Genomic DNA, 24,435 nt, shown 5'->3' on the forward strand with positions numbered 1-24,435 from the left:
TGGCATTTGCAAATTTTGTCAAATTTATAGACCAAATTGAATAGAAATGATGTCTTAATAGTAGTAAGTGTTCCAAACTATGAACATAATACACCTCTCCAATTACTTAGATCGTCTTTAATATCTGTACAATATTTGTAGCTTAATTTGTACAGTTCTTGCATATTATTTTGAGTCTACTCTCTTACACATCATATGTTTTGACGGTATGATAAATGGCATTTTATAATTTCAATTAATTTAACTTAGGTTTTATGTTTAGGTCCTTTTTCTATATAGTGTGAGGTAAGATTCATGTCCTCTTTCTTGATGGGTTTGTTTCTGGGCATTGCATTCTGTTCGTTTGCTCTATGTGTTTATCCTCTATCAGTAGCATGCTGTCATGATTACTAAAGTTTTATATTAAGTGTTAAAATGAAGTAATGTGAGTCCTCCAATTTTTCAGCATTGTTTTAGATATTCTAGTTCTTTTGACTTTTCAGATAGATTTTAGAATAAGTATGTCAATGTTTTAAAAAAATTCTTGCTGGGATTTTGATTGGGATGTATTGAATCTGCAGATTAATTTAAGGAGAGTCGACATCTTAAATGGTGAGTTTTTCTAATTTATAAATATGGTATAGCTCTCCATTTATTTAATTCCTTTTTCTTATATGTTTTCAATTTGTACGTAAAGATTTTATGTGTCTTGGTGTAACTGGGGACAGTACTGTTTTCTTTTTTTTTTAATTTCAGTTTTAAGTATTCTATGACTAGTATATAGTAATACATTTATTCATTTGTTTATTCATTCATTTATTTAGATACATTGATGTTATATTTCAAAACCTTAATAAACTCAATTATAATATTATTTCTATACATCCGTTGAGGTTTTCTACATAAAGAATCATAATCAGTGAATAAAAATGGTTTCATCCCTTATTGCACAAACTGAATGCTTTTAATTTCTTTTTCTTGCCTCATTGCACTGGCTAGGATATTGAACAGAAATAATGAAAAAGGATATCTTTACCTTATTTATAATACTAGGGAGAAAGTATTCAGTCTTTCATCATGAAATATCATGTTAAACATAGGGCTTTGGCAGATGTTCTTTAGCAGATTAAGCAAGTTTCCTTCTGTTCTTAATTTGCTGAGTTTTTATAATGAATGGATGTTGAATTTTAGCAATGCTTTTTCTTTATCTATTGAGCTGAGCATGTAGTTTTTCTTTAGGAGGATGATGTAATGAATTCTTTTGGCTGAACTTTGAATATTAAACCAGTCTAATAGTCCCAGGATAAAATCCACTTGATTAGGAGACATCATCCTTTTTATATTTTGATGGATTAAATCTGCTAATATTCTGTTAAGGATTTTCTTTTGCAGTTATGTTCATAAAGTATCTTAAATTTAATTCTTCTTTTACTGGTTTTGTTTCATAAAACGCATTTTAAAGTGTTTCTAATTTCTTGAAGAGTTGCTATAAAATTGGTATTATTCTTTAGTGGTTTGGTAGAATTCATCAGTTGAACAATCTAAGTTTTGAGATTGCTGGGAATTTAATTCCTTTGGTTGATATAGGATTATATAGACGATTTATTTCTTCTTGAATAAGCTTTGGTATAGGTTGTCTCTGTCAAGGGATTTATATATTTCATTAAGTTGTTGAATTTATGAACAAAAATTGATGATAATACTGTCTTAATATCCTTTTAATATCTTTCAGAGTCATAAAACTCCTCCTTTTATTCCTCATATTGGTATTTTGTGTCTTCTTTCTCTCATGTGACTTTTTCTTGATCAGTGTGTCAAGTTTATCAATTTTATTAATCTCTACAAAGATTCAACTTCTGGTTTCCTTGATTTTTTTCTCTTTTTTTGATTTACAATTTCATTGATTATTGTTCTTTATTTTCTTTTCTGCTTGCTTAGAGTTTAATTTGCTCTTCTTTTTTTAGATCCTTAAGGTCAAAATTTATTTGAGACATTTTTCATTTTCAATATAAGCACTTAACGGTATAAATTTTAAGCACTGTTTTAGCTTCATCTTATCACTTTCAGTACTCTGTGTTTTCATTTTCTTTCAGTTGAAAATGTTTTCCAGTTTCACTTGACTTCCTTTTTAACCTGTGGCTTAATGGTTTGTTAATGGTCTCTAGTTTAATTGCATTATAATTGTAGAACACAAATTCTATGAGTTAAATTTTTGAAAAACCTCACAGCTTCTTGTAATGAGGAAACAATTTTCCCTATATTTCTTTTCTTTTTTTACAATTTTATTTTTGGCTGTGTTGGGTCTTTGTTGCTGCGTGCAGGCTTCCTCTAGTTGCAGCAAGCGGGGGCTACTCTTCATTGCAGTGCACAGGCTTCTCATTGCAGTGGATTCTCTTGTTGCCGAGCACGGGCTCGAGGTGTGCTGGCTTCAGTAGTTGCAGCATGGGGGCTCAGTAGTTGCAGTACATGGGCCCTAGAGTGCACGGGCTTCAGTAGTTGGGGCGCGTGGGCTCAGTAGTTATGGCTCGTGGGCTCTAGAGTGCAGTCTCAGTAGTTGTGGTGCACAGGCTTAGTTGCTCCGCGGCATGTGGGATCTTCCTGGACCAGGGATCAAACCCGTGTCCCCTGCATTGGCAGGTGGATTCTTAACCACTGTGCCACCAGGGAAGGTCCTTTATTTCTTACATTCCTGCAAAGTTCAAGCCTCTGAGTAAAGGGCATTTTTCAACAAGAAACATGCCATGGAAACTAAAGATAGTGTCTCCCTAAAGACAGAGAACTCTGGAGATATCTCAGGATTAATATAGCTTTGATCTTACCCTCCCTAGAGACATGTGTACATAAAAATAATATGTGTTCTATTATTTGATGAATTGTTTTACAAATGTCACTTACATGAAATTGGCTGGTATTATTCTGCATGCCTTATATATCCTTAGTGACTCACTCTCGTTTTGTCAGTTACTGAGAGGAGTATTAAAATCTCTAGCTACAGTCGTGAATTTCTCTATTTGCCTTTTCAATTCTTTAAGTTTTTGTTTCATGTATTATTTAAAAATTTTTATTGGAGTATAGTTGTTTCATCTATTTTGAAACTCTTTTGTTAGATGTGTACATTTTTAGAATTGCTATGAATTTTTGGTGAATGAATCCTTTTGTCACTATGTAATGTACCTCTTTATCCTTGGTAATATTCCTTGTTCTAAAATCTACATTCTTTGATATAAATATAACCAATCCAGTTGTCTTTTGATTAGTGTTCACACAATATTTATTTTCCACTGTCTTTTACTGTATTTTTGTATACTTCATGGGCATTTCTTACAGAAAGCATGTATATATTTGAGTCATTTAAAAATCTAATCCAGGGATTTCTGTCTTCTAATTGATGTATTTGAACCATTTACATTTAATGTAGTTTTTTTTTTTTTTTTTTTTTTTTTTTTTGCGGTACGTGGGCCTCTCACTGTTGTGGCCTCTCCTGTTGTGGAGCACAGGCTCCAGACACGCAGGCTCAGTGGCCATGGCTCACGGGCCCAGCCGCTCTGCGGCATGTGGATCCTCCTGGACATGAACCCGTGTCCCCTGCATCGGCAGGCAGACTGTCAATCACTGCGCCACCAGGGAAGCCCTAATGTAATTTTTATATGGTTAAAAGCTACCATGTTTCTAAATAATTTATACTTGTTTCATCATTTCTTCTATCTTCTTTTTCTCTGCCTGTGTTTTATTAGTTGAATTTTTTTGCTTCCACTTTACCTCCTCTCTTGGCTTATAATTTATGCCTCTTTCTCATTAAAAAAAAAAATGGGTTCCCTAGGGTTTGCCATATACATCTTTAGATAACTATTCTACCTTCAAATAATATTGTTACACTTCCATGTAGTGTGATAACTTTGCAACAATATATTTCAAATTTCTCCCTCCACTTTTTGTGTTATCTTGCTACTACATGTTACTCTTTTCCACACACATCAAACCACAGTACATTGCTACCATTTTTTGCTTAAGATAATACATTACCTTATAGAGCAGTTAAACATAAGAAGAAAAGTATTTTACATTTATCTTCATTTTAACCATTTTCAGAGATCAAGCTTCTTTCTGGTATCATGTTCATTTTGCTTGAACTTGTTTTGACATTTCCTATGATGCAGTTTTACTGGTAATGGATTTTTTTTTCTAAGTCTATTTGTTTCTTAGTTTTTTTTTTTTAAAGATTTTTTTGATGTGGACCATTTTTAAAGTCTTTATTGAATTTGTTACAATACTGCTTCTGTTTTATATTTTAGTTTTTTGGCTGTGAGCTATGTGGGATCTTAGCTCCCTCACCTCCTGCATTGGAAGGTGAAGTCTTAACCATTAGACCGCCAGGGAAGTCCCATTCCCTCAGTTTTTGAAAAGACATTTTTGCTGTGTCTAGATCACTGAGTTAAGTTTTTAGGCATGCCTAGTTTCTGATGAGAAGCCTGCTATAGTTCTTACCTTTATTTCTTTATGAGAACTTTTCTTTTTTTCTCCCTTTGACTGCAAGGTTTTGTTTTTATGTCTGGATTTTAGCAGATTGAATATGATTTTTAAAATATTTTATGCTCAAAGATTTATGGACCTGTGGTTGACAACTTTTTAAATAAAATTCTCAGTCTTTTCCTGTCAAATGTTTCTTCTGTTCTCCCTCTGGGTCTTCAACTACATGTGTATTAAATGATTTGATACTTTACCACAAATCTTAGATGCTATGGCTCTGTATTTTTCCCCTACATACTCTTTTCTTACAGTTTCAGTTTGGATAATTTGTATTAATTTATAAAATTCACTAATATTTCCTCAGGTGTACCCAGACTACTGATGTCCCTGGTAAAGTCATTCTTGATCTCTGTTAACATGTGTTTTATTTCCATCCATATGCGTTTTTTTTTTTTTTTTTTTTTTACTATTTTCTATTTCTCTGCTAAAATTATCCGCCTGTTCATGTATGTTATCCACCTTTGCTTCTGAAGTTATTAGTATATTAATTATAATTATTTTACATTTTGAATATCTGGGCCATGTTTATTCTTGTTCTGTTGATTACTGTATCTTTTTCATGGTGCTCTTGAGAGTTTAGTCATTTTTGGTGTGATGCTTATTTTCCTTGGAATTTTATTTTTGAACAATCTTTGTGAACTTGGAAGGAAATGTCTTCTCCAAAGAGAAGTTTCATTTGCTCTTCCCAATGCCCAGTGACAGCAATGGTTCAGAATCACTCTGAATGAAATTCTTACTGAAGTTCTCCCAATAAGAATTATTTCAGTTTAGGCTTTAAGACAGATTTTTGTTGCAAAATGTTAATGGTGGTATTTCCCTATTTGACCTTTTTACCCAGGTTTGAAGAATCAAATTTCTTTGCAATTCCTGAGGCAGTAATAAAATTTCCAGATGACCCCTATAGTATGATATAATCCTTGGTGCTCAAATTCATTGGGGAAGAGCATACTGTTATATTCTCTTTCAGAATCAGATACCCTAAGGATGACATTCTCTACTTACATCCCTAGAGTCTTCCCTCCATCCATCCCTTCCTTCCATCCTTTCTTCTTTTTCCTAGAAAATTTGTTACTCTCATGATTACTCCTTGATGCATCAAGGAAAATATTTTAAAAATTATATTAAGGAGTATTTTTGATTCAGGCAACTAGCCCATTATATAATCAGAAATAAAATTCATCCTAGGTCTTAGGTTTTATTGTGATAATTTTTTTATTTGACTTTAAAATTCATGTTCGAGTTTTGAAGGTTAAGCTAGGAGGCTGATTTTGTATTCTAGCTGGGTGATCTGTCCATTTATGTAAGTGGGGTGTTAAAAGTCCCCTACTATTATTGTATTATTGTCAGTTTCTCCCTTTATGTCTTTTCGTATTTGCTTTATACAGTTAGATGCTCTGGTATTGGGTGCGTATATGTTTAGGAGTGTAACATCTATTGGGTGCGTATATGTTTAGGAGTGTAACATCCTCTTCTTGTATTGATCCCTTTATCATTATATAATGTCTTTCTTTGATTTTTGTTATAGCCTTTGTTTTCAAGTCTGTTTTGTCTGATATGGTAAGGCTACCCCTGCTTTCTTGTCATTTGTTTGCATGAAATATCTTTTTCCATTCCTTCACTTTTGGCCTGTGTGTGTGTTTAGCTCTGAAGTGAGTCTTGTAGGCAGCATATGCAAGGGTCTTGGTTTTTTTTGTTTTTTTACCAGTCATCCACCCTATATCTTTTAATTGGAGCATTTATTCCATTGACATTTAAAGTAATTATTAATAGGTATGTATTTATTGCCATTTAATTACTTGTTTTCTAGTTGTTTTTGTAGTTGTTCTCTGTTCATTTCTTCTTTTTGTTTCTTCCCTGTGGTTTGATGGTTTTCTTTAGTAGTATGCTTATGTCCTTTTCTTTTTAGTTTTTGTGTATCTATTATAGGTTTTTGATTTGTGGTTACCATGGGATTCATATATGTTGACTTATAACTATGTTTACTTGCTTTAAACTTGTAGTCATTTAAGTTCAAACACCTTCTAAAAGATCAACATTTTTTACTCCCCTCTCCCACATTTTGTGTGTTTGATGTCATATTTTACATGTTCATGTTTATCCCTTACCTGTTTGTTGTAGTTACAGTGCTTTAAAATTTTTGTCTTTTAATTTTCATACTGGCTTATTTAAGTGGTTGATCCTCAGTCCCTATTAAATATTGGCATTTCCTAGCAGCATTTTCTCTTTCCTTAGATTCTTAATTTCTTTTGCACTCAGAGAAGACCCTTTAATGTGTCTTTCAAAATTTGCTTTTTTTTTTTGCTTGAATAATTTCCATTATTCTATCTTCTAGATAACTTAGGCATTCTTCTGTATCACTTAATCTGCTATTCATTCCTTCTAGTCTCTTTTTTTTTTTTCACTTATTAAATTCTTCATTTCTAATTGGGTCTTTAAAAAATATTTTCTAGTTGCTTGTTAAAATTATCACTATGTAGCTCTATTCTTTTCCCTAATTTAATTAACATATTTTTATATATCAGATGACTTTATTTTACTCTTATTTTTTAAATTTATCTTTTATTGAAGTATAGTTGAATTGCAACATTGTGTTAATTACTGCTATACAGTAAAGTGATTTGGTTATACATATATATATACATTCTTTTTCATATTCCTTTCCATTATGGTTTGTCACGGGATGCTGAATATAGTTCCTTGTGCTATATATAGTAGGACCTTGTTGTTTATCCATTCTATATATACCAGATTGCACCTGCTAATTCCAAACTCCCAGTCCTTCCCTCCACTACTCCCAGGCCCCACCAACAACCATCAGTCTATTCTCTGTGTTCCTGATTGTTTTTGATTCATAAATAGGTTCATTTGTGTCATACTTTAGATTCCACAAGTAAGTGATATCATATGGTATTTGTTTTTCTCTTTTTTAGTTAACATTTTTATTATCAATGCTTTGAATTCTTTATCTGGTCATTTGATTATTTAATTATTTATTTTTCCAGGGGTTTTCTCTTGCTATTTCAATTAAGAGCAGCTCCTCTTCCTCTTCATTGTGCTTAAACTTCTCTGCCTCTATGAATTTAGGTGAAACATTTACATATCAGTCTTGAAGGGGTGTTCTCAGGCGGGGGCATTCCTATACAGACTGCATGTGCCCAACACCTTTGACGGGAGAGCTGGATTGACATGGACACAAATCATGTCTTTCCTGAGAGTGTACTGTCAACTCTCACCTTGGTACTTGGTGGGGCTGGAGATGGAGGGGCTACAGCTGGAGCTTGTTGTGAGACAGGAATTCCCCTCTGCTCAGTGGCTGTTCCTCCCCTGTCGACATGGGGTCCCAAGTTGCTGGAGCAGAAGCCCTAAGCCCAAACTGGCTCTGTTCTTTTTAAAAGTGTATTTTCCTCTTTCTCTGCACTGGGACCCTTCCCCCAGAGTAGAGGATTGATGAAGCAAGTGGGGCCCATGCAGGCTCTTGGCTCCTGACAGCCACAAACAGAGGTCTGAGCTGTCTCTGAGGAGCTGCCTCTGCAAGAGCTCCTATTTGTTTCCCTCACTCTACTCAGATGCAACTTTGGGTGCAATTCCCTTTGTCCCTAATAGCTGATCACTGTCCCCAGCCTGCAACACCATGTTATGGAGCCACCCTGCAGAGCTAGTAGGGCATGTGTGGACTCTTGGTATGTATTGGGAGGTGAGCTGTGGTGGAGTGGCCACCATTAGCAATCTGGGCTGCTTCTAATGTGCTACTTGTGTAAGTGCCAGCAATGCCTGCTACTTCCACACCCCAGGCTCTGCCCTGGGACTGGTTTGCCTCTGCGCCCCAGGGTCAAGTCTTCTCTTCACTTGTGGCCATCCCAGAGCCAGTGCTGCGCTATGATGTGGAGTAAGCAGGGCCAGAGTGTTCACTCAGCTTGGGCTGGGTGAGGGCAACCTGGCAGCTGCTAGAGCAGACCTCTCTCTGCCCTGCCTGGAGGGCTAGTCAGAGTGCGCACTCCTCGTGAGTGGAATCCAGGCTTATCACAGCCCTTCTGTTAGTCCCAGCAGTCCTTCGACCGCCCAAGGGGGCTCATCTTCCCAGTGTAGGACCCCAGGACTAGAGCACCCAATCTGTGGCTCTCACCGCTCATTCCCCAGGGCAGGTCTCTGCCCGTGTATTCTCCCTTTTCCTCTGAGTCTCCTCCCAGAGCATGTCCCAACACAAGCACTTTTCTTCCTTTCCTACCAGCTTATGTGTGTATCTTTCTTACAGCCTTGGTTGCACAGGAGTCCTTCTGTCAGTTTCCAGTTAGTTTCCAGTGAGAATTGTTTCACATGTAGATGTATTTTTGATGTGTTCATGGGAGGTGATGTGTTCCACATCCTCTTACTGCACCATCTTCTTTTTTTAATTAATTAATTTATTTATTTATTTTTGGCTGTGTTGGGTCTTCGTTTCTGTGCGAGGGCTTTCCCTAGTTGCAGCGAGTGGGGGCCACTCTTCATCGCGGTGCGCGGGCCTCTCACTGTCGCAGCCTCTCCCGTTGTGGAGCACAGGCTCCAGATGCGAAGGCTCAGTAGCTGTGGCTCATGGGCCCAGTTGCTCCGCGGCATGTGGGGTCTTCCCAGACCAGGGCTCGAACCCGTGTCCTCTGCATTGGCAGGCAGATTCTCAACCACTGCGCCACCACGGAAGCCCTACTCCACCATCTTGATGGATCTCCTCCCAATGATGTTGAATTAACATTTAGTTTGGGGGGGTTGTCATCATAAACTCAAGGGTTTTTAATATATTCAGTGTGCATTCAGCAGCATGCATTATTCATTAGATGCTCAAATTTTTCCTTGCTTAACAGAAGCCCCCGTGAGTTCATTTCTATGTCATTTTGAAGTCACTGATTAGTCTTTGATCTCTTTCTTGCTTTCCAATATTTCCTATTTCTTGTTTTACCCATTTGACTTATCTATATTTACTCTTCACTATGAAAAATGAAGATATTGGTAAGATTATACTCTCCCTATGTGAGCAGGAAGTAATGCCTTTCATTGGGGATATTCTACTCCCCCACAATACTGATGACTTCAAACCCCAAGAATTACCCTGCTTGTGTTTTACCTATATTTGGTTTTAGGTGATGGTTAATTACAGTCATGCCAGTTTTGGAAACTTTTATGAAGCCCACAGGGGAGGTTTCCAGCCCCAGACACTGATGGTTCTTTTTAGAATAAGTGTTGCTTAGGACCTGTGTTTTCACCTATGACCAAGTTGTCAACTCTGGGGCAATAGAAATCCCATCTAACTTCTTGTCACAATGTTTGCAAAACTTCTAGGCTTGTGGGCTGAGTTTTCAGTCCCTGTACTACAGATAACATAACACCTGGTGATAAACACTTTTATGAAGGTGGATCAGTTCCAGCCACATTTCCCACACTGACATGAGGCCCAATTTCCTTTAAGTTCACAGTAGGTATCCCAGTATTCCTATGAACAGTGTTGTGTTAGTTCCAATTACCTTTTTGACTTTGAATTCCCTCTTTATTTCTGGCACCTAGATATTTTCTTGGTTTCAAGCTTGGTGTGGCATTAAATTTCATTTTTAATGATAAACTGTCTGTAATCTATGTGTCTTTGTATGGCATTCCATGCAGTTGGCCATAATAACAGGAAGTTATGACACCTTAACAAGAGATGAAAATTAAACATTTAAAAGACTTCTAAGTTTTCTTCTGGTAGAGGAAAGTGAAAAAGTTGATAAAAGCTTTCTTTCCCCCACTGAATATTTCAAAAATTTGTGAATTCCATCAAGAAAAAAGAATCAGACTTATAAATTATTTTAGTAAACACATAGTGAAATACTTCCAGTTGCACATGATAAAGTTAAGGTGTTTCTAGTTTACTCCATTTCTAACACTAATTAAAATGATGCAAAAAACAAAAGTCTGCATCTTCAATGACACTAGTAGACAGCCAACACCCGATCTACTAATTGTAAATGGTAGTAGCCTAGCAGTGTAAAATTTTGACCAAATGAAGTAACATGCTGAGAACCCTGTATATTTTGATGTATCTTGGACACAATGACGTTCAGGATTTGAAGGACCTAGTCAAGAGACCCTTACTTGGAACATGAAAATCTGGAGACAGGAATAGGCCATGAAATTGTTCCATAGTAGATATTGTCATACATTGTATGTAATATTATACCTTGATTAGAGATGGATACTTCCTTAATTTGGTGGAAATTGCATCTCTGATCAAATTCCAATATCATGCTCAAGGCTGAACTATTTGAAACTTTTCCATCAAAGTGCCTTTTACTTTTAGTATTTTGTAATATTATTGTGGACATATCAGTAAATGATATTCAAAAATTTTACAAAGAGTTTTAAAGACTGTCAAGTTGAGGGAAAAATATTTTCATAGAAAATGTGATTGTATTCTTGGAAAACTCAATAATAAACTAAAAATAGTACTGGAACTAAAAGGAAAATTTGTAGTAATCAGCCTGGTTACAAAATCAATCGCTTCCTTATTAATTATAGCTAGTTAGAAACTATATTAGATAAAACCTCCTGTTCACAACAGCAATAAAAAAGTAAAATACTGAGAGAAATTTAGCAATATAAGTTAACAGGGCTTACTTAATTGAAAAATTTAAAACACAGAATGAGATTTGAATAAATAGAATGAGTTCATTACTCTTAGTAAATTGGTGTTCTAGAGACTGCAGTGCTCTAACTCATGTAAACTTGGTACTGTGACAATAAAAATAAGACTTTTTTTTGTAACTTAAACTGATTAGAAAACTCAGAGAAATAAGCACTTAAGTAAAAATGAAGAAAACTTTAGGAGTATTGAAAATCTAGTAGCCTTGCAAGATTTATAATATTTCATAGTTTTACTATATGACAGTTTTGTTGTACTTTATGAGAATATAGATAGATCAATGTATAGAACAGACAAACTATGAAGTAAACCAACACAGATATGGAAACAATGTATAAAACAGACAAACTATAAAGTAAACCAACACAGATATGGAAATTTAGTATATGGTGATGGTGGGAAACCTGGGTAGTTATTTGGGAACAGAAAGCTAGAATTCTATTCAGTACAACAATTCTATTGTACTGAACACATAATACACACACACTCCATCTCCTATTAGATCACAAACTGAACAGTTAAAAAAACAAAACAAAACTGTGTCTTGGAAGATATGGGCAACTTTTTCTATAATAATAGTGTAGGGAAGGTCCAAACACAAAGTTAATACTCCATAAAGAAAAAAAAAATGATACATTTGACCACATGAAAATATAAATGTTCTCACCGATCAAAATAGTCAAAGTGCCCAGCTGAGAAAAGGTATTTACAACTCCTGCTGCAAAGTCTTGTATTATTACTGAGGATTTTGTTAACTGTAATCCACATCTTCCTGATGTTTAGTATCTCTAGAGTGGCAACGTTGGGAAGCCTCCTAAAATGGCATCACTGTAAAAAACAGATGGCTGTGAGAGAGAGGGGAGGGCGGCTATCAGACTAGTTAGCAGCATTCCTGCAGTTGGAGTCTAGAGCAGGCTAGCTTTACTTAATGGCAGTGTCAGTTTCAGAGCCCAGGCCTGGTGGCTTTTAGATCTTGTAGGGACTGCTTTTAAGCAATGCTTCAATACCAGTTCTCTTGACTGCACAGAAGACACTCTTGTGAAGAAAACCATGGACATGGAAGACTAAGGGTTGCAAATTGATTCTGAAGAATCAGACGTTGAATTGGAGAAATATATTTTGCTTTATTTCCTGTCTATATTTGCTAGAGTGAAACATGGCCAAAACATCTGTCTACTTAAGTGTAAAAAGATTATTTTAATATGTTTAAAAATTATAAGTGATAAAAAAGCACTGTTTCTTAGTGTAATGAGCAGGGATTTTTTTCCCTTGTTACAAATAATGATGTCTTAGATTTGATGAAATATGGAATATAATGGTGTCGACTTAAAAAAAAAAAGCACAACATGAGAGTTGCGAGTTTAGTTTTATTTGGGGCAAAATGAGGACTGCAGCCCGGGAGACAGCATTTCAGATAGCTCTGAGAAACTGCTCCAAAGAGGTAGGAGGGAAGGTCAGTATATATGTGATTTTGGTGAAGGGGGAGTACATACAATCAAGCACATGTTTTTTTGCAGAAGGTTTCTGCTAGTCACGAGGAGTAGTCTTCACCGTGAAGGATTTTAGTGCTTTTCTAGATATGAGGAGATTGGCTCCTGAAAATATCTATCTGAAGACCTGTTCTGCCAGTTTTCCCCAGGGCACTGAGTGCCTCATTTCTGCTCTCCAGCCTGAACTCCTTTCAGGGGGTGTTGAAAATCAGCAGCTGCAGCAGCATATGATTTGATCCTTGCAGAGGTAGCTGGCAAGTGCCAATGGCAAGTGCCAATTTGTTGTTGACAATGGGTTTCAACAAATCAATGAAAGATAAAACTTCAAATTCACATTTAAAGAAATACAAATGGCTGTTAAAAAATATAAATGGATGTTAATATTATTCATAGTTTTGAAAATAGAAAAATGAAATGCCATTTTACTATTAAATTCACCAAAGATCAAATATAGTGTGTGACAGTAAGAATAAACAAAACCTCCTTATACAGTTTTGGTAGTGGATTAAACTCTTTTCAAAGGACAAAATGATGTATTTGTAAAGAATGAAATATTTCAGTGTTAATGGCAAGTTGAATAAATGAAGGGACATCCAATCAACATATTATCTTGTCCCTTAAAAGTGAAGCAGATGTTTATGTGCTACCAAAGAAATATCTCAAATATAGTTTAACCAGAAAGAGACCAGGTTCAGAACAGAAGCTATGTATATATAAAGTATGCTTTCATTTGTGGAGAAAACAAAAAACGAAACAAAACAAATATAGACATACACATGCAAATACAAAATTTTATAAGTATAAATTTTATATATACCAGTAAGTATATATTACTTAGAAGTATAACATGTTATACATGTATCTATATATCTATACCTGTCTATGTATCTATATCTACCTATCTATATAAAAAACGTGTTATATTTCAATCAAAACACTTGTTTAAAAAAAGAGTAGACAAAGGTCATTCCTGAGACTTTTTGCACTTTTGGGTAAGTAACCTCAGGCAGCTTTTGGTATGTGTACACACTGAGTCATACCTGTAAGATTAAGCTGACATCCATCTATTTACCTTGAACCTGTTTAACATCTTTTGTTTCCTTGTTGCTTCCATCAGGGGAAGAGCAGACCTGTCTCACCCCCCTGCCCTTGCAATTCCTTTCTCTAGTTCAGCCAAAGGTGACTGCCATGCTCAGTGCTCATGTATTTTATAGGTATCTCAGGGATCTCTCTGTTGAAAGACACAGTTCTGGTGTTGTGGTTTCGGTTTGTTTTTCTCTATGCATGAGCTGTTCTTTTTGATTATTCTTTGGGAATATGTCAGAGTTCCGCCCCTTCAGATGGATATTTCTATTCTTTGTCCTGCCTATGCTCCCAAACATGCTGCTGTTAGAGATTAGAGGGAAAAACAATGTTGTCACTGTGGCTGGAATGTGTTCTTTCTTTCTGGTGATTGTTAGGACAAGCTCTATTATTTTTGCTGTTGCCTGAGTTGAATGATTTATGAGTGAACTATTTAATTTTTGGAGCACTTGACATTTTTGACCTCTAATCCATCAACCCTTTGGAATTACTTTGCTTGGTAGATTGAAATACTGCTTCATTCCTCTGTGGATATTTTCAATTTTCCTTGTCATAGGAATTACTGCCCTGGGTTTACCCAGGGGAGTTATCTGAGAGGTAAGCAGATGGCTTTCAGAGACAGCACTGTCAGGACACTGCAAAGAAGGTCTGTGAAGAACAGTGCCCCTGTTGAAGTGCTTTACTGGCGTTAAATTCTGACAGGGTAACTTTTCTTTTTCTTATACATTTCACTTTTGTTATGATAATAAAACTAACCAAAAATATTAGCATTATCTTCCTTACAAAATAATCAAGTTGTATTAAAAATAAATTTCCCTGTTGTCATAAATATGTCCATTAATACAGGTAGCTTTGTGAGACACTAATAGAAATTCTTGCTTTTATTTCAGCTATTTAGCTAAAAGCATTTCAAAATTTCTCAATGGAAAAAAATTTGTTTTTTATTCTAACTCTCTAGAATAGATTACTCCTTCCTTCACAGCATTGATGGTGAAGGCAAGATGGTTAAACCTTGGCACCTTCTGTAACTTTCTAAGAGCGAAAGTGGTAAAAGAATCAGATATTGTCAATACGTTAAGGATAATAAAAAATCTTGGTTATCCAGCATGTAATGAATGAGACAATGCATTTTGTGTCTATGTTCTATTTAACTCTAAAGTTAGGGGCTAATTAGACTGTCTGTGATTTGGCACCTGGACACGTTTATTGCTTTTCTCACAATATTGTCAGGATTGTATCTCTGGCCTTGAGGCTTAACTCAGAAAGAGGATATGACACACTGGAAGAGGTCATCATTATGAGTAGACGCTGGAGTGAAAACAGCTGTCCTCTTTATACTGATAGAGCAAGAGGTCTGGCTTTGTGATTGGGCCCGTTCTGAGATGTGCTCCCTGGTGTCCAGAAATAGGTGCTGAATTAATCATCTTGTCCTAAGGAAAAACTCTTGGAATAACATTCAAAGAACAAAATTGACAGCTTATTATTGTTCAAGAGTTTTCTAAAATGAAGAGATGGAACTGATACCTGGCCACCAGGAAAAGATGATTATTTTCCTGTTATGTAATTTATAATTGTCCCTAATATAAGACATATTCAGGAATTAACATAGTGTTCTCTTCACCTCTTTGTATCCTTCTTAATGGCAAAAATCTCTTCCATATTAGGATACTTAAGAAAACTCACATCTCTAAAGTTTGAGCCAGTAGTGCCCTAGAAGTTATTCCTGTCCCCAGTTCTACTCTTTGAAGGATATACATGAATTGCCCTAAGAATCTTAAGGACATACATTTATTCATTCACCAAATATGTGTTGTGTCCCTACTTTGTGCTAGGTACTAAATGAGACAAAGTCACTGTTTTCAGGAAACTTATACCATAGAATTAATTATAGTCTTTCATATGCTCAGGAACTAAGACCCTTTACCTACTTGAGGTTTCTGAAATAAATGATAGTATATCATTTAAAAATAAGTTCTCAAAGGGACTTCTCTGGTGGTGCAGTGGTTAAGAATCAGCCTGCCAATGCAGGGGACATGGGTTTGAGCCCTTGTCTGGGAAGATCCCATATGCCACGGAGCAACTAAACCCGTGCACCACGACTACTGAGCCTGCACTCTAGAGCCTGCAAGCCACAACTCCTGAGCCCATGTGCCACAGCTACTGAAGCCCACGCACCCTGAGACCATACTCCACAACAAGAGAAGCCACCACAATAAGTCCGTGCACTGCAATGAAGAGTAGCCCCCCGCTCACCATGACTAAACTAGAGAAAGCCCGCACGCAGCAACGAAGACCCAAAGCAACAACAACAAAAAATGTTATTTTTAAAAAAGTTCTCAAAAGCACACTCTTACACATTCATATCATACTTTATGATCTCTCTTTTTTTTTTTTTTTTTTTTTTTTGCGGTACGTGGGCCTCTCACTGTTGTGGCCTCTCCCGTTGCGGAGCACAGGCTCTGGACGTGCAGGCTCAGCGGCCATGGCTCACGGGCCCAGCCGCTCCGCGGCATGTTGGGATCTTCCCAGACCGGGGCACGAACCCGTGTCCCCTGCATCGGCAGGTGGACTCTCAACCACTGCGCCACCAGGGAAGTCCCTTTATGATCTCTTAATACTTACTTTTGGGAAAAAAAAAATCTCCCTAAGTCCAAACAACTTTCTTTTATTCTTAAGAAGTGGAGAATTTGTTGTTTCATAACCTCTATAAAAATGATTATTTAGCGGGAAAACTTATTAAAATATAGATTAGATTCAGTGCATCTGAGGTGGGGCCCAAGAGTATTCTCCATTCTCATTCTCCAGGCTTCCAGGTAATGCTAATGCTCCTGGTCCATAGACCACTCTGAGTGGCAAGGCTCTATACTACAGCATTATGGACTATATGTATTTCATCCTATTTCTCAATTATAAAATTCTTTATTTTATTCTTCATAATAAAAATTGGCAAACATGACTGTCCAAGTCGAGTAGTGGTTATTTATAATATTCCCATCACAAAGCAGAGACTATAAAAATATTTATGGTAAAGATTATGATCATTCAATCTATCATTCAATACTGTACATTTATGGTATAGCAAATAGGGGATTATATAACACAGTGGTTAAGAGTTTGGGATTTAGGATCAGAAAATCCCTACTAACTATGTAACATCAAGCAAGTTATTTAATCTCCTAAACCTGTTTCTTCATCTGTAAAGTGAGGATGACTAATACTACTTGCCATATAGGGATAGTATAAGATTAAATGAGAAAATGCATATAAAAACCTCACATAATTTTTGGCACATATTGTGTGGTCAATAAATACTAGTCCCGTTATTATATGCAAGGGCTGTAGTGGGTAAAAAGTAAGGAAGGTTATTACCCTGTCCTCAGAGAAGACACACTTTGGCATGGAGGCATAATGTATATGTTAATAACTAATTGGACTTGGAAAGATGGGTAAAGAAGAGCAAAAAGTGCAACTGGAGTCTGAAGAAGCAGTGATGAATTCCACTTGGGGACCATGCCAGCTGACCCTTATTGAGGACTCAACTCTGCATCACTCAGTCAGCATTCAAGTGCTCTTTATTAATTCACTTGATCCTGACAATAACCCTGTGGTAGGTTAAAGCTTTAATCTGCATTTAGTAGAGGAGGAAATTGCACTGGAGGAAGGTTGACTTGCCCACAACTAGGAGGTATTTGGTCTAGGTGCCAAACTGAGTGTGACATTTGGGTCTACCTATTAACCACTGTACTAGTCTCATCTAAAAAGAAACAAAGCTGAGGGTAATCTCTGAGCTCACTTTTAGCAATCAGGCAATCTCAATTCCCAGGGTGGGAAAAGATGATTGAGGACAGGAGTTACAGGAACTGAGAAGGGCATGGACAAAGGCAGACTGGAAAATGGAAGCAAGTAGGGAAAAATGGGAGTATTTGGAATTACTGGGGCACATATTAACAGGAGAACTGTACTGACATGACATTAATCTCCAGGGAATAGAGATTGTCTTGGGACTTGGATTCCCGTGCATGATGTGCTTTTGAAAAGACAACCTCAACAGAAAAGACCACAATAGCCTAGCTGCTGACATATAGTTAGGAGAAACGTTTTCCCTATGGATATGAAAAACCAGCATCTTTTTTTTTTGTTAGATTTGGGTGAAATGTGTGCTCTTTTCCTTTCCAGGTCTTAAGAATGGTTTATTCATCCATATATACTTTCATACCATCTAATGCTGTTTTAAGAGGAATAAATAATATTTGCCAAACTTTAGCAGCTATTTTCTTTCTTTTACCATAGGGATTACTTTGTTCCCTCATCCAGTAGCTAAAAATTTGCTTGAATAGGCTCTGTCCAATTGGTCTAGTTTATTATCTTGTAACTTCAGCTATGATTCATATATATAGTCTCTGGCCTATTGCTTCCCTGCTTTCCCACTCCTAAAACTAACACTCTCTCTCTCTCTCTCATTTTCCTCTGTCATTCCCTCCCTCTCACACAATGGCCACACAGACATGATTCAAGAGATTTAGATATGTTTCTACCTCCACCATTCAATATCTAAACAATATTGGATGAATAGTTTATATTCTCTGGGGTCCATTGCAATGCAGGGATGCTGACTTTAAACCAAACCAAGATATTTGAGGGTAACATTTGAGAAGTACTTTCCATTTCTCAGGAGAACATTTTTTTCTGGTCTCAGGTGTTATTTCCAATACTCATGATCTTTTTTATTCCTTTATAGATGTTATGTCCTAGGAAAAGCAGCAGATAAATACCCTAGGTTAACATTAGTTTTATAGAGGAAAGTCAAGCCTCTAAGCATTTATCATTGAAACATTTTGTTTTAGAAGACTTGAATCTGGAGAAGGTTTATGTCCCACCTGTGCTGTTTTTGCAATTGTATCTAGTGATATATATAGCAATCTTAGTTAGAAGTAAATATGAGGTCTATCTTGGAACTCAAAAGCGGAAGAGTGAATTAAGTTTTATCTACCCCTCCTTTTCCCATCTTCCATTTTAGCTATTTTCTACTTTGGAAGAAAATCACAAATGTTGAGAGATCAGCTGCTTTTTCATATGTCAGTGTGGTAGGCTGAATAATGGCCCCCAAATATGTCTATATCCTAATCCTCATTCAAAGTTCTTGATACTAAGCTGCTTTCTAATAAGATATAACCCATAAATAGTCTGACTGTGGATCTTGGTTTTCCCAAGTCAGGCCTGTTAACACCTGTTGTCCCACCATAATTATTAGTAGTTACCTCTTTCAGTCTCTCAAATTTGGATGAAAAATTATCTAGTCCCCTTACCCATAAGCAATCTGGGCAACTTGAATAAAACTGGAATTAGGTTCTAGAATTCAATACTTCAAAAAAATGTAATTGCTTTGTGTAGAAAATATATCTTCACTTGTGTAGAACTTTAATAAGAGAATAACTTGTCAGAGATAATCTCTTTTCCCTTGGCTAGGTGCATGAATTATTTTTCCAGATGAACTGCTTTTTTAATTTCTTAAGACTCCATACATACCACATCAACTGTCCCCTCAACCCAAGATTGGCACTCATATTTGTATTACATTGTATTTTTATCTTAATTTGGAAAGAATCGGCTTCCTTATGGTCTTCTCATTTTGGAATCTTCATTTGCTTACATAGGCTTTGTTTTATGTCCTATAGTAGAGCTTTGTACATTTTGTAAATAGATCTAGTTTATTTCATGTTGACTTTATTCCTAGGAAGTTTACAATTTTTGCTGTACTGTGAATGGAATTCCACCCCCCGCCACCCTGTACGTTTTCTAAGTAGTTATTGCTAGTACAAAGAAAAGCTATTGATTTTTTTGTCATTGAGTACATAGTTTGCCACTGACCATCTTTTGGAACTCAAATAATTTCCCAGTGGGAGTCTTCAGATTTTCAAGCTTTATAGTCAAATGATCGGCAAATAATGATAATTTTGTTTCTTTTTCTTCTAATTGTTGTTGTTGCTTTTTCTTTCTTCACTGTAGTGATTAGAACCTCCAAATAATCTTTAATGATGGTGATGAATTTTGGATATTTCTATCATTTGCTGAATCCTTTATATATGTCAAGAGACTCTTCAACCCAGGAAAATTCCTTTTTTTTCTTTGACTATTATTTCTCCTCTAGTCTTTCCTTTCTCTCTTTATGGAACTCTTATTCATATACTACATCTCCTAGCCTTCCATCTTCCTCTATTTTCTTTATATTTCTTTACTTCCTTCTTATGTTTTAGGTTTGATTCCCTGGAAGTAGAGCTTGAGACAGGGACTCTTGTACAGGCACTTCCTGAGGTAGTGTTCTCAAGGGAAATCTTTGAAAGAGTGAGCAAAGCTGAATAAGACAGGGAAAGAAGCTGGGCAAAGATAGGGGTTCAGCTGAAGCCTGGCCTTGGCCTAAGACCGCGGGGAGCTCTGACGTATAAATGGTACCACAGGGTTATCCTCTCTGAAAACCAGGCCTAGCTTATGTACCTCCTTGTCAGGTGGTTCCTTGCTGGGAACCCTAGCTGAGGCTGAGGGTGTGATTGCTCAAGTCATAGGGGAAGAGTGCAGCTGTGACTTGTTAGCAGCCAACAGTTAATAGCAGTTGGAGAATGGGTGCATCAGCCCAACACACCTGCATGAGTCACCAAAAGCATCTACTAAATACTCTACATTTATATGCAATATAAATTGATAAAATATGTAAATATTCTATATTAAGAAATCCTCAACAACAAAAAATAAGCATAATAACAGCGACCACAACAACAAAATTTTCAGCTTCCAAGCAATGTTACAAATAAGTAGTATTTGAAAAAAGTTTCTATATTTTTTTTGAAAAACATAAGCCTTCAAGCTCTTCTTTTCTTTGTAGAATTTCCTTTGGTTTCTTCGAGTGTGTAAAGAACACGAGAAGAGACCTTTAGAAAGAGATTCATTTCTTTCACATTTATGTTCTCTGGTTGTGCTCCACTTTCATCATAAGAATATTTTTCTATTCTCAAAGATTTTTTCTTAATAAATTTGTTGTAGTTCTGAACCACAAAAGTAGGAGCTTTATTTTGTCATCCTGAGCATCAGTTAATGTTTCAGTCATAGTGGAAACCTGCTGATCTTAAAATGGTCTGAACCTCATAAGCCTCTGAGCAATGTCCACAAGTCATTTTTAATCATAGAGTTTCTAGGGACCAAACTGCTTAATGAGGTCCATTTAGTCTTCTTATATTAGGGGAACAGTTGTTTTAGAACTCTCCAGTGCCTATTATAAAATTACTGCTTATTAGAAAACTATTGCTCAATGAAGCTTCTTTGCTAATAGTAAAAATATGAAATGAATGTGAAAACAACAAAAATATTGTATCATCGGTATGAACATATACATATACATGTAAAATGTAATGTTTTGCTTAGGATGATAAAATCAGCTAAAGGGTTATTTCATCCAAATACTCAAAGTTAAGTCTACCATCTCCCACTTTTGACTGGGGTCCAGCAGTAACCGTCCAAAAAGAGAAAGGGTCTCATCTTTTCAGTGTTCAAGGAGATGGAGACATTTTAGTACTGAGCAACCTGGGTGAGAAAGGCTCTGTGTAGTAGAAGATGAAATGAGTTTCAAAGCTTTCCTCTCCTTCAGAAGAAGCTGCTTTCCTCCTCTGATGCGGTTAGTAGGTGATTGTGTTGTTCAGTGGAGTGGTTAAAATAAGTTTTTTAAAGTCCATCAATATATTTAGATTACAAAATGCCATTGGAATTAGATAACTATCTTCCTGTATCACATTTCTTTTGGGTGAAGATATATTTCTATGATCCATACATACTTGTCTTTAGAAAGAATTTGGTTAGACTGGTGAGATCTTCAGATAATATTTGACTAGGTCATTTTCTTTATGTGAGAGTTATTTATATCTTGTGGAATGTTAAACATATGTTATTGAATATGATATGTGAATGTATACATATAATTATGTGAATAATATACATAAATGTGAATGAAAGGATTAGATTATCTTTAACAGTGAAGTTTTGAAGTTTCAAAGCCTTGTAGATAAAATAAGTGAGCTCAACTTTAAATGTGTAAGGACATTGGAAACCTGAATAAGCCACAAACTTGTTTTACATACTGAGGTAACTCTATTCTAGTATTAGATGTTTGGAGAGAAGAAAGGAAAATAGCCTCATAAAAATTGGAAAATTTATAGGTCTCACAATATTGATTTGTTAAGATTGAATAAGAGCAATATTTGTTTCCTGTTGCTGCTATAACAAACTACCACAAAATTTGTGACTTAAAATAACACAAATTTATTAAACTTTTTTAGGTCAGAAGTCTGTGAGTCTCACTGGGCTAAAAGCAAAGTGTACGCAGAGCTGTGCTCCTTTTGGAGGCTCTAGGAAAGGATCTGTTTTCTTGTCTTTCCAACTTCTAGAGACGCCTACCTTGCTTGGCTTATGGTCTCCTCCTCATCTTCAAAGCCAGCAATATTACATTTCTCTGACCCTTATTCCATCTTCATCTCCCTCTCTCTGACCATAGCCAAGAAAGGGTCTCAGATTTTAAGAACTCATGTAATTAAATTGAGCCCACAGAGATAATTCAGGATAATCTCCCTATTTCAAATTCCTTGATTTTAATCACATCGGCAAAATCCTTTTTGCCATGTAAGGTAACATATTCACAGATCCCAAGAATTAGAATGCTGACATCCTGGGTGGGGGAAGCATTGTTCTGCCTACCACACAGCAGATCATTTCTAGGTGGAGTAAGAGAGATGAGCCTTTACCACAGAAGTGTCTATTTCTCCTAATACAGTCAACCTTCATAGCATATTTCTAACAATCACATCACTGTAGTATCTCACATAAAGTTTATAATCAACTGAAATTGCAAGATAGTTTTCTATCACTATTCATATTCTATCACATATTCATATATTTATTTCAATAATTTTTTTAAAGAACTCCATTTTTCAATCAATGGAATGAAAATGAAAATTATGATTGATTATTCAGTGTAGCTGATATTCAATGAGGCTTCAAGGTTAGTACTCACAATCAAAGGAGGAATAACTTCTCAGTCTTGAAACAAACACTTACCTCGGGTTCTTAGAAGTGAATTTTAATGGAACATAATTTACTTTTATTTAAGAAAGTTTGCCAGGCTCTTAAAAACCAAGGCATTCTCATGGCTTACAATAAAGGTAAATAAAATCATGCTGCTTTCAGTGTTTACCAAATCCAGCTGGTTAGAGACATTTGTAAATCCACTGTCTATTTTTTCAGTTCTGCAAACGGTTCCTTGATTTCCTCATTTGCACCTCCAGCCTCTGGTTTTTCTTTAGTCTGGAGCCATCAGTTCTTGCAGACTTCGAGCCATGCTTTGCTGTCAGGCTGAAGCTGTGGGGAGACAGCTCACCACTCCCGCAGCACCACACATCTTTTGCTGGGCTTCCCTCCAGGCAGAAGGAAGTGGATGTAGGTCCAAGACCCAGGCAGGCAAACTGATGTTCTTCGAAGCAGGGTTTGGTAGATTTCAGCAATGACAACCACCTCTTTTAATGGAAACAGTAAAATTTAGCCTTCACTGACCTTTTTAAGTTTAATGAAAAACAGTGACCTAGAGAAAAATCTGCAGTGAAGCCAGACTGGAGAATAGGACTAGACATTAATATGCACCACTGTATGAGTAAAACCTGCAGTTAACAGTGGCAGACAGGAAAACTGACTCATGCCGTGACATCTTTAGGCAACTTTCTTAAATAACAAGTAAACCAGAAGAGACAGGAAAATATACAGCAAATGTGTATATATCAGTTATGGATCGTACTCCCGTAGAGAAAAGCAGGATAAATCTGCTGAAAATCCTCTTTTGTTCAAAGATGTTTGTGCATTTTTTTAGCTACAGTGTTTCTTGCATGCAGCCAGATTGGGTTGAGTGAAGACCACAATCAAGGTAACCCAGATCCCCTCTAGGCATTTAAATTTCATCTGCCCAGACTATTTTTCTCGAATAAACTCTCCATCCCCATTTAGGCAGGGCTATAATCACATGACCCCATCTTGTAGGGTGACCAACAGTCCCACTTTTACACTGGGCTTTCAGTTTTAAAACTGAGACTGTCCTGGACATACCATTTTGATTTGAATGGGTTCCCGAGATGCAGGACTTTTCATGCTAAAACCAGGAAATTCCTGAGCCAGTTGGGACAAGTTGTTTACCCTATCAAGTGTCTTGCCTTGGAGTACACTTTAGGACTACTGTTGAAGCTTTGGGAAAGAGCTGCCCTTTGCTTACTGCAAGGGTGAGTAAAAGTCTTTCCACCTGGGAAAGACCATGTCTGCAGAATGAGGCAACACTGTGAAAGACTCCACTGAGAGGGCATATTCAAGGGAGAAGCAGAATTTAATACTGGTTTCATCCGTAAATTCTGGATATATTCCCTGGATTTTCAATTTCTGTTAGACAGTACATTCCTTTTTTTTTTTTTTTTCACTTAATGGTTTGATTGGGCATGATTATAGGCCATGTCCAATTTATATTTTCTCACGTAGTGCCAAATTACATTTCAAAGAAGCTACTAGATCAATTATTTTTTTATACCATCAGGTAGATGACTATTTTAACCGATATTTGATGTTGTCAGGCTTTATCTTTTGCCATTAGTGTTAAATGCCGATGGATTGTTGATATAGTTTGAATTTCCTTGAATA

This window comes from Stenella coeruleoalba (assembly GCF_951394435.1).
Source record: "Stenella coeruleoalba genome assembly, chromosome: 3".
NCBI classification, from domain to species: Eukaryota; Metazoa; Chordata; class Mammalia; order Artiodactyla; family Delphinidae; genus Stenella; species Stenella coeruleoalba.